General features: G+C 39.2%; 1 pseudogene; it reads right to left on the bottom strand.

The window, feature by feature from the left end:
- The window catches only part of LOC102871803, a 72,615-nt pseudogene extending 63,257 nt beyond the window's left edge, over positions 1-9,358 (bottom strand).
- Between the last annotated feature and the right edge of the window lie 1,649 nt (positions 9,359-11,007).

The following is an 11,007-nucleotide window of genomic DNA, read 5'->3' as shown; positions in this document are numbered from 1 at the left end:
TGCAATTAATTACATGCTATGCATCAGAGAGTTGGATAGTGACTAGGGATGATAGAATGAAAATTGACGCCTTTGAGCTTTAGAGCCGGAGAAGACTGTTGAATATACCATGGACTGTTAGGAGAACAAATAGCTTTTTCCTGGAGAGGGTGAAATTAGAATCCTCCTTGGAGTCAAAGATTCTGAAGCTTTGTCTGAAATACTTTGGGCATGTTAGTAGGAGGGACTGGTCCTTGGAGAAGGACATCATTTTTGGGAGAGTGGAGGGATGGAGCAGGAGAGGAAGACCCTTGATGTGATGGATCGATTCTGTGAGTGGAGTGGTGGGAATGAGTGTTTTTGAGACGGCAATGTTGGCACAGGATAGAACAGCGTTTAGGGATCTTGTACAGAGGGTTGCCATGAGTCACAAGCGACTTGATGACACATAACAAAAACAACAACATCAACAACAGGTACACTAAACAAAAAACCTCTGGATATCTCAATAATTGTACAGACATATTACTTGTCCTGCTGATCTTGTAAATTCTGGATGATGAACACATAGTTTTAGATCTAAAGCCTCATTACCTTGCATGTTCTATAAAAGATTGCAAGTAGTGTTTGGAGCAACGTCATTCTCCCATCATGCTTTGTAAATCTACCTACAATTAGACTAAAATAGGTGATACATTACTGAAAGTTACATTCTTATTTATCTATTATCATGGAGTGGTGCTGTACAGTCAAGCCAGAACCAAGCCATAGCTGACACTCAGGTGTGGGTTTTCAGAGTCATTTAATCACATGGGAGGAGAATGTCCATCCTTCTTCCATAGAGCAGCTGGTAGATTCGAACCATGTGCCTTCATGATTGCAGCACAGTTACCAGTGCACCCTAATGGAGTATCATGGAGTATTGGTTATAATTGTCAATGAATATTAGCCAGTAAATGTGGTATATTTCTAAATAGATCTTAATATTCTCCTATTATATCACATTACTGCTTGGTTTTATCTAAAACTACAAACTTAAAATATTGAGGATGGAGTCCTTTACCCAGGTATGATTCCTAAGGGAAGATGAGAAGGAACTCCCAGTCCTACAGGTAACCATAAGCGTTAAAAACAGCTGCAATTCTGCAAGGTCCCAAGCTTCTTATCGGACTGAGCAAAGAAACAGTCCTCCAATTATGGAAAGTGAAGGACGTGCTTGGATGCACTATTGATCTCTTTACCCTTTCATGGATGGTTACAAGACCCTCTTATCTTCCTAGGGCTTTAAAAAAGCCTAGCACCTTTCTTGGTTTTGTTTTTGTTCATGGTTTGTTTGTTTGGTTTTATTTTTAATTTAATTTTATTTTGTTTATACTGGTTTACTTACAAAGTTCACTGGCAATAAGATACAAATCAAAATCACAATGAGATAGCATCTTACCCCAGTAGCAGTGGCAACATTTAAGAGGGTAGCAAGTAATAAATGTAGGAGAGGATGTGGCAAGATAGGAGCTCTTATACATTGTTGGTGAGACTGTAAAATGGTACAACCACTCTGGAAGGCAGTTTGGGGTTTCTGCAAAAAGCTGAACATAGAAATTCCATATGACTCAGCTATTCCACTGCTTGGAATATACTCTGAGAACTGAGGCAAAAACCTTGCATGAATTTTTCAGCTGTAAATTGGTATGTACTTATTAGAGAGCTCACTGATCATTCCTTTGTCTATATCCCTGTAAAAGGCCTTAAATAAAGCAGCCATTTTGAAATTGTATCTACCTGGAGATCTCACATATAATGAAGTTTCTTCCTCTTACTAATGGGGCATTTGTGATGATTTCCTCCTGAGGTGTCTCCCCTGGGTCCTACCTTCTTGTATCATTTTTGGTGTTGGCTAGGAAGTGAATCCATTAGGAGAGACACAGAGAAGAATCACCTCGTGTTTGTTTCCTACTGGGTCTCCAGAGAACCACAATGGAGTCTTTCAATCAATCCAGGCAATGTGATCCACTGAAAGCGTGCCAGAGACATCTTGCCCTTGTGTGGGCCTAGAAACAGTGATTGGGAATCCCTTCAGCAGATCTTCGAGGGGACAAACACTGAGAAGAACTAACAGGAGATGATGGAGCTAAAGACATATAGGCCTCACTTGGGGAAATAAAATAGAGGTAAATTAGGCCCTGCCCAATAGGAGTACAGTAAGTATTGAGTATGTCATGGACTGCCAGGAGAACCAAAAGGTTCACCCTAGAGAGGGTAAACCAGGCTGCTCCTTGGAGGCAAGGAATCTGAGGCTTCATCTCACATACTTTGTGCATATTCAAGAAGGGACCAGGTCTTGGAAAAGGACATTATGCTTGGAAGGGTGGAGGGACAGCAAAAGAGAGGAAGACTATCAATAAGACGGATTGATTCTGGGCTAAGGATGACGATTGATTGACTTGGGTAATGAGGGTAGGTGTGTTAGAGATAGTAAAGTTGGCCCAGGATAAAGAATGTTTTAGGGCTGTTGTGTATAGGTCACTATGAGTCCCAAGCAACTTGACAGCACATAACAACAACAATAAAGAAGTATATGCTTCTCAGCCAATGTTTCTTTGTATCCACCTACAAAAGAGGTAACAGTGAGGAAACTGAGATTGCAAAAGTAAAGAAGAGGTAGAAAAAAATGTTCTTTAGTAGAGGTAAGGGTGAAGAGCATAAACTGTTAAGGTAGGAAACGGTGATTTCTCAGTTTTAGCAGAGGTAAAAGTGAGAAATTGGGATATTTAGGAAAGAAAAGTGTAGGATTGTCTGAAAGTGTGAGTGGAGACTAACTGAGATGGACAAAAAGGGGGATTTGATCCCTTCTTAAAAGCTGAAGCCAGTGGAGAGTCCCAAAACCATGGTTCTGGGTGACTTGTAAAAAAAATCATGCCAGTTACAGCTGGGATCACCAGTCCATCTACAGTAAGAGGGGCCTGAAATGTTTCCTTTGGGAGACTGGCCAGTGATGGATGAAACAAATGTGTCATCTCTCCAGTTTACCCATTTCCTCCCCACCCCATATTTGTCAGAGGGAGGACTATGGGAAAACTTGCAGTGGAAACCCATCCCGCTGGAAACTATGGTGAAATATTTCAGAAAAGGACTTTCAGGGAACTATTGAGTAAAACATGAATGTAGGAAAACTGGACATTGTTAAAAAAGTAAATGGAACACATAAATATTGACATAGTAGGTATTAGAGAAATGAGAAAGACTGGCATGGGACATTTTAAATCAATTATATGATCTACTATGTCAGAGATAAAAAGATGAGGGAAAATGGGATTGCTTTCATAATTAAAAAAGTAATTTCTAGATCCATCTTGAAATATAGTGTTGTGAGTGACTGTATAATATCCATACACATTTAAGTAAGTCCACTATCATTCAAAAATATGCACCAATAAACAGAGCCAAAGAGGAAAAAAAATAGATTTCCATCAACTCTTGCAGTCAGAAATCTATCAAAATGCAATCAAAGACACCTTAATAATAATGAGTGACTGGAATATGAAAGTTAGGAACAGCGAAGAAGAATCATTAGTTGAAAAACATGGACTTAATGACAAATGAGTCTGGAGAAAAAAATGATCGAATTCTGTACAGTCAACAATGTTCATTCATTCATTGCAAATAACTTTATAAGAAACATAAGCACAGACTCAGACTATACACATAGATTTCACCTGATAGTATGAACAGGAATCAAATCTATTACATCTGTAAAAAGAATCATTGTAGAAGCTCAATGTCAGCAATTAAAACTAGGTCATGGGCTGATTGTGGAGCAGACCATCATCTACTCATATGCAAATTCATATTAAAGCTAAAGGAGGTTAAAGCAAATCCATAGGAACCAAAATTTACCTTGAGTCTATCCCACTTGAAGTTCAAAGCCTTCTCAGGAATAGGTTTGAAGTCTTGAATACTAACTAATGAAAGAATACCGGTTGAGCTGTTGGAGGATATCAAGAATATCATCCAGGAAGAATTCAAAAGGTCATCACAAAGATAGAAGAGGAAAAAAGACAGTGGATGTCAAAAGAGACTCTGAGTATTGCACTAGAATACTGAGAAGCTAAAGCAAAGGGAAGAAACCAAGGTGTTAAGGGCTTGAACAGAAGATTTCTTTTTTTAATTTGAATTTATTATTAATTTCAGTAAAAATTTACAGAGACTTTGGATTTCCATTCATTCATTGTTGCACTTTTCTCCCCTCCCAACCCTCTCCCCCGTGTACACTACCCTCTTGGGAAAGTAAAAGAAAAATCCTTTCATTGTTTTAGAAACCCTCCCCCAGGCCCACTCCACCATGTAGCCTTCTCTCTACACTCCTGTCATGACAAAAATACCTAATCACATATCTCTTTTAAAGTTTTCTCACTCATATGTTTCAGTGCAGTATACATTACTGAACCCATCTTTCTCAATGTCTCCCTAACCCCAAGGTAAGTCCTATTTTACAACAATGGCACCATGCAGTACTTGTCCTTTTGTAACTGAGATACTTCACTCAACGTAATGTTCTCCAGAGTCACCCATTTTGAATAGTGTTGTATGAGTTCCTTGTTTTTCAATGCAGCATAGTATTCCATTGTGTGAATATACCACAGATGATTCTCTATCCATTTGTTTTTTGATGGGCACTTAGGTTGTTTCCAACTCCTAGCTATTGTGAACAAAGCCGCGATGAACATGGGTGTGCATACATCTGCTTGGATGTCAGTTATGGTCTCTTTGGGGTATATTCCCAGTAGTGGAATTTCTGAGTCAAATGGTATCTGTATTTGCAACTTTTTGAGAAAAAGCCATACTGCTTTCCACAGCGGTTGCACCATTTTACACTCCCACCAATAGTGAATAAGGGTTCCAGTTTCTGAACAGAAGATTTCAAAGGGCACCATGGGAAGACAAGCAAAGTATTATAGTGAAATGTGCAACTAGCTGGAATAAGAAAAATCAAAAGGGACAAACATGCTTGGCATTTCTTAAGCTGAAGAAACTGAATTTGAAGAAAAAATTCAAGACTTGGATCCTGGATCAAATTGGTTATTTATCTATCAAAACAGATAGATAAAGTATCACCAGGTTGGCCCACTTTTCTGAGGGCATTAGCAGCCACAGCCATGCCAGTGCAAAAAACAGATTGAGTGATCTTGGGTTAAAGCTTGAAAGTATGAGTATCATAAGAGTTGCAGAATGAGGGTTGCAGAGTGGAGCATACTCGGGATGGGCGTATGGGGGGTGCAGGGGGATTGTATACCCATGAAGGAGTTTTTCTTTTGCTTTTCAAGGAGAAGAGTGAACTGGGGTGAGGTGGGGTGGGCGGGGAGAAAAGTGCAACAATGAATGAATGGAAATGCAAAATCTTTGTTAATGTTCATTGAAATTAATTAAAAAAAGATAATTTTTTTAAAAAAAGACATTTTGTCAACCTAACTGGAGAAAGAGGAGTTAGTTATGCTGTAGTCACATCAATCAAGGCAAAGCCTCTCCTCCAAAGAACCTCTACTCAGAAGCTTAGCTAGTAGCACTAACTCGTGTTTTTAGATTTAGGTGCAGAAAAGTATATAAACATTTACAGGGACTCCAAATTTGTACTCCACACACGGCACAGGCATGGATCCATATTTAAAGAAAGATAACTCTTGATAGCAGAAGGAAAATACCCAAGTGAAATTGCAACTGTTATAAGCTCCAACGGAATCTCAAAAGGAGTAGCAGTTATGCAGATCTGAACCCTGTTCTATCCTGCACCATCCTCACACTTCCTGATACCCAAGAGACCATTTCAGCCATCACTGTATCAGTACACTTGGTTGAGTCTTCCTCTCCTTCACTAACCCTCCACCTGTCCCAACATCTTGTCCTTCTCTATGGAACAGCCCCTCCTAGCAACATGTCCAAAGTATGTGAGGCAAAGCCTCATCATTCTTGCCTCCGAAGAGTATTCAGGCTGCAACGTCTCCAAGACATATCTCTTCATTTTCTTGGTCATCCATGGGCATTTAGTGCTCTACACAAACACCACAGCTCAAAGGTGTCAATTCTTTTTCTGTCATCTTTGTTCATTGTCCAGGTCTCAGATGTATAGCTAGTAATCAGAAAGAATATGGCCTGGATCAGATGCACCTTAGTCCTCAAACTGACGTCAATACTTCTCAATAATACAGAAAGGTCCCTAACTGCAGATTTTCCCAGTGCAATGTGTCTCCTAATTTCCTGACTGCTCATACCAAGGGTGTTACTTGTGGATCTAAGCAAGATGAAGTTGTGGACAGTTTCAATCTCCTCATCATCCATCATTCCCTATTAGTCCAGTGGTAAGAATCTTTGTTTTCTTGACATTGAAATGCAATTCATACCAAAGGCTGCATTCCCTGATCTCCTCAAACAAGTACTTCAAGCCCTCCTTATTTTCAGCAAGCAAGGCTGTGTCATTTGCATAAAGCAGGCTATTGATGAGTGTCCCTCTAATCCGGATGCCACACTCCTCCTTAGAGTCCAGCTTCTCAGATAATTTGCTCAGCATACAGATTGGATAGGTATGGAGAGAGAATTCAACGCTGACACACTCCCTGCCCTATTACCGAAGTCTTTTTACATTCCCCCTTATTGCCACAATTATAAAAAGGGTCAGGCAATGCTGACTGTTAAACATAATGTCAATCAAGGAACTTCCTTACCACCAAGAATTCAGTCCTACGACGTGGCCCCATTTGATGATGTGCAACACTGAGCTTTCTTAATATAGAGAAAACAGATAAACTGCTAGTCTTAGCCTGTACCTATTCTGGATAGGTGGAAGCTTTTTCTATCGTGACTGAGAAAGCTCAAGGAGAAGTAAGAAGTCTGCTCAGACAAATATGTGAGGTTTGAGCTACCTCTCTGAATTGAACCTGACAACAGAACAGCTTTCATAGCAGAAATGGTGTAGATGAAAGCCAAGTCATGAATATCAACTAGAAACTACCTGCACTTTACATGTTTAAGCTCAGGCAGGGTAGAACACATAAATAAAACTCTTAAGGCAGGAATTAGTAAGCTATGTCAGGAAGTAAAACTCACTTGGGTTCAGGCCTTGACACTAGTTATTTTAGAGTTAAATGTACTCCTTAAAGAGTTTGAATATCGTCCTTATGAAATGATGGATAATAGATCCCTACCAAATTCCTTTCCAAAATCCTGTTGGGGACTCTCAAAGAGTAAAGAAAAACTTAGTTGCACAGAAAGCAAGAATCCTTAAAGAAAATAGCCAAGGCAATCTTTGTTGTTGTTGTTGCTATTGTTAGGTGCCACCGAATCGTAGATGACTCATAGTGAGCCTATGAATGAAAGACCTGAGCACTGTTCATAGAGTTTCCAGAGGCAAGCTGTTTTGGAAGTGGATGCCACTCCTGCTTCCAAGCTTGTTTTAATTGAGAAACTCCACCAAACACTGCCACCATGGGTAACTATTATCATATTTGGCAGACCGCCTTGCACAGTGAGCAAGGAGCCACAGAGACCCTGTGTGGAGTCATCCAAGAATAAACTTGCTGCCTTCTCCTCCACTCTCCCTTTGGGAATTTAAACCATCCCCTGCCTTAAACCCTAGACCCAGCTTCCAGGGCCTCGCTCCTGGGGGAAAGAGCAGTACTGTACATCAAACACAAGCACCAAAAAACACATGACCCTGAAAACTTGCAATGGGACATCTTTACATGAGTAATTAATCAATCTCTTGTCAGTCCCTTTTCATCCATTCATCTCTTCCTCCAGGAAACCCAGTCTGAGCTAAAAATTCAAACCCCCCTCAAGCCTAAATGGAAGAGCCCTACACTCTCATCCTGACCACACCAATGACAGGTAAAGTAGAAAAGATCCCCGTCTGGGCTCATCACAGCTGACTGAAGAAAGCTTCTTCTATGTGGGTAGTTGAGACTGACCCTAACAACATTTGTAAGGTAACACTGCTTCATCCACTAGCAGAAAGCTGGCTGATGTACTCAAGGATGAAGCATGAGGACAACATTCATGACATCCTGGGACTTATCCTAATTGGCTTTTAGGTGGTGGAGAAGGAAAAAGACATGTTTAATATGTGTATTCATGTCTCTAAGGTGGGTAAAAAAGTGATCACTACACTACGTTTCCATAACTACTATGAATACGAAAGCATCCTCTTGGGTAACTGTACCTATAACCAGACACAGCATTCTGTATGTGACAGGAAGCGGTGGAAGGCCACCTTATTGTTTCAACCCCACCGAGCTCCAACCCTGTTCATCTTCAAGTTATATACAACACAAGAATGGGCCGCCATTATGCTGTTAAACCAAAAACATGTACAGGGCAAGCTTACTGAAGAAATCACCGTGCATGCCAGGCAGCCAATCTAAATAGTCTCCTCAAGATAAAATGTGAGTCACTATAGTGGAAAAGAAGCTACAAACATGACATAATATGGAGAAAAGACTTGTAATGAATACTGTACATTCTAAAGTCAAATAGGTCATGTATGCCAACAAAAGAACAAAGATTATATATACATCAGGAGTTGAACTTATTCTATGAGGAGGCTGAAGAAACTGCCTTCAACTCCATGGGAGGCCAAGAATCTGGTGTTTAGATTTACCAGAGAGTATAACACAAAGTTTAAGTGCATTCTTTTGTTATATTTGTGGAGATATCCTTATCAGAGATCAGTGGCCATAAGAAACAAAAGAACTGCTACCAGATATAATCACTAATGTTACTGAAGGAGAGCAAAACTCCCCAGGTAAGTCTGTTTAGGACTTAAGAAAAATCTCAGTAAAGAAAAGGAAGTAAAGGAAGAAAAACAGGCAGCAGAGGGTGAGACGCTAAAGTTAAAAATTTTCTGGAGTCCCAAAGGGGGAAGTGAAGAGGGAGTCTTACAACCAAGAAAGATTCCTAAGGGAGGGGGAGAAAGAGCTCCCACTCCTATAGATAACTTTAGGAGCAGAGAATAGCTGTAATTCTGCAAGGTCTCAAGCTTCTTATCAGAATGAGCAGAGAAATAGCCCGCCTTATATGAAAGTGAAGGATGTGCCTTGATGCATGATCCTCTTCCCCTCTCAAGGACATTAACAAGACTCTCTTCCCCTCCTAGGGCTGTAAAAGTATGAATACACTGCTTGTTTTCAGGCCATAAATTGGGATTCATCTATAAGAGAAGTCACTGTTCTTTTGTCTGTATCCCTATAAAAAGCCCCAAACAAAGCAGTTTTAGGAGCCCAGCCGTTTAAGAATTTTACCTACCTGGACCTCCTGCTAGTGTATAATAGTCTCTTCCTTTACTAAAGGGGTTTTTGCGGTGATTTACTCCTGAGATATCTCCCCTGGGTCTCATCTTCCGGCAACATTTTAATACATAAAACTTAATTTAAAATGTACTCATTATTCTTTGCCTTTGCTTGTTTTCTAGAGAGATTTGTTCATCATCATGTCAATTTTACAGTAAATTACTTTATTCCCCTTATTTTCTTCACTTTATATATTCTTCAGAGTGTACACATCCATTATTTAACTATTCAAATACACTTTTAAAAAGTAAAAGAATACACTGTAGATTCATAATTTTGAAATGATCTTAGATTGAGCACATATCATTACAATAGTAATTCAATGTGCTAGGAGGCTTAACAGACTTTTGTGGGTTTATATAAGAACTACAGAGAATCATTGTACCAGTACCCATACTGTTTTGGTTATTACTGATGTGTAGTAAATTTTGAGGTCAGGGAGTGCTATCTATGCCTCTCAATTAATTTTTGTTTCTTGAAAGTGTTTTGCTTATTCAGGGTCTATTTCCTCTTCAAATGAACTTGACAATTTCCCTTTCAATCTTCTTGGAAAATGAATTTGGTATCTGTATTGGGATTGCTAGGAAGAAAGATTGGCCATCCACTTCTGAAGTAACAGGCTTTTGAAAATAGAGCACATTTAGATGAGAAGACTTGGCAACTGAGGCTGAGATCTCAAATATGGAAACACAAAGAAGGAAGAACAGTTGTACACAGATACTAGCGATTGAAACATGGATTGTGAGAAGCATGAATGTAGAAATATTGCACATTGTTAAGAAAGAAATGGAACGCTTAAATATTGACATATTAGTTATTGGCAGTGTGATATGGCAAGGAACATTTAGAATCAGATGATCATATGATCTACTATACCAGGGATAAAAAGATGAGAAAAAATGGGGTTGCTTTTATAATTTAAAAAAGTAATTTGTATCTCTAGTACAATGTGGTGAGGGACAGGATTATATCCATATGCATACAAGGAAGTCCAGTGAAAATGACTATCATTCAAATATATGCACCAACAATGAGAGCCAAAGAGGAGGAAATAGAAGATTTCTAACAACATTTACAGTAAAAAATCGATCAAATATGCAATCAAGATGCATTGATAATAATGGATGACAAGAATGCAAGGAACTGAAGAACACATTCAAACTTTGAGGTGCAATAATACTTAAGAATGCTTTGGACAGAATATTAAATGATCCAGGAATCATTAAAAGAAAATGGAAGGAGTATACAGAGTCATTGTACCAAAAGGAATTGATGGACACAGATCAATTTCATTAAACAATGTATGAGCAAGATCATGTGGTAATGAAGGAAGAAGTTCAAGCTACTCTGAAAGAATTGGCAAAAACAAGACCCCCGGAATTGCTGGCATACAAATTGACATATTTCAATGAACAGATGCTGCCCTGTCTCTCATTGAGTTGTGCCAAAAAATTTGGAGGACAACCACTTTGCCTATTGAGTTGAAGAGGTCTATATTTGTTCCCATTCCAAAAAATGGTGATCCAACAGAGTGTAGAAATTATCAAGCAGTATCATTGATATCACATGCAAGCAAATTCTGCTGAAGATTATACAAAAATGCTGGAACAACACATCAACAGAGAACTGCCTGAAGTGGAAGCTGGATTTAGAAGAGGATGTGGCATTAGAGATATTATAGTTAATGTCAGATGGA

The sequence above is a fragment of the Elephantulus edwardii genome, unplaced genomic scaffold (genome assembly GCF_000299155.1).
Source record: "Elephantulus edwardii isolate Elephantulus edwardi_28Jun2011 unplaced genomic scaffold, EleEdw1.0 scaffold00136, whole genome shotgun sequence".
Taxonomy (NCBI): Eukaryota; Metazoa; Chordata; class Mammalia; order Macroscelidea; family Macroscelididae; genus Elephantulus; species Elephantulus edwardii.
The sequence above is the reverse complement of the archived record's forward strand: the minus strand, read 5'-3'. Positions and strand labels throughout refer to the sequence as shown.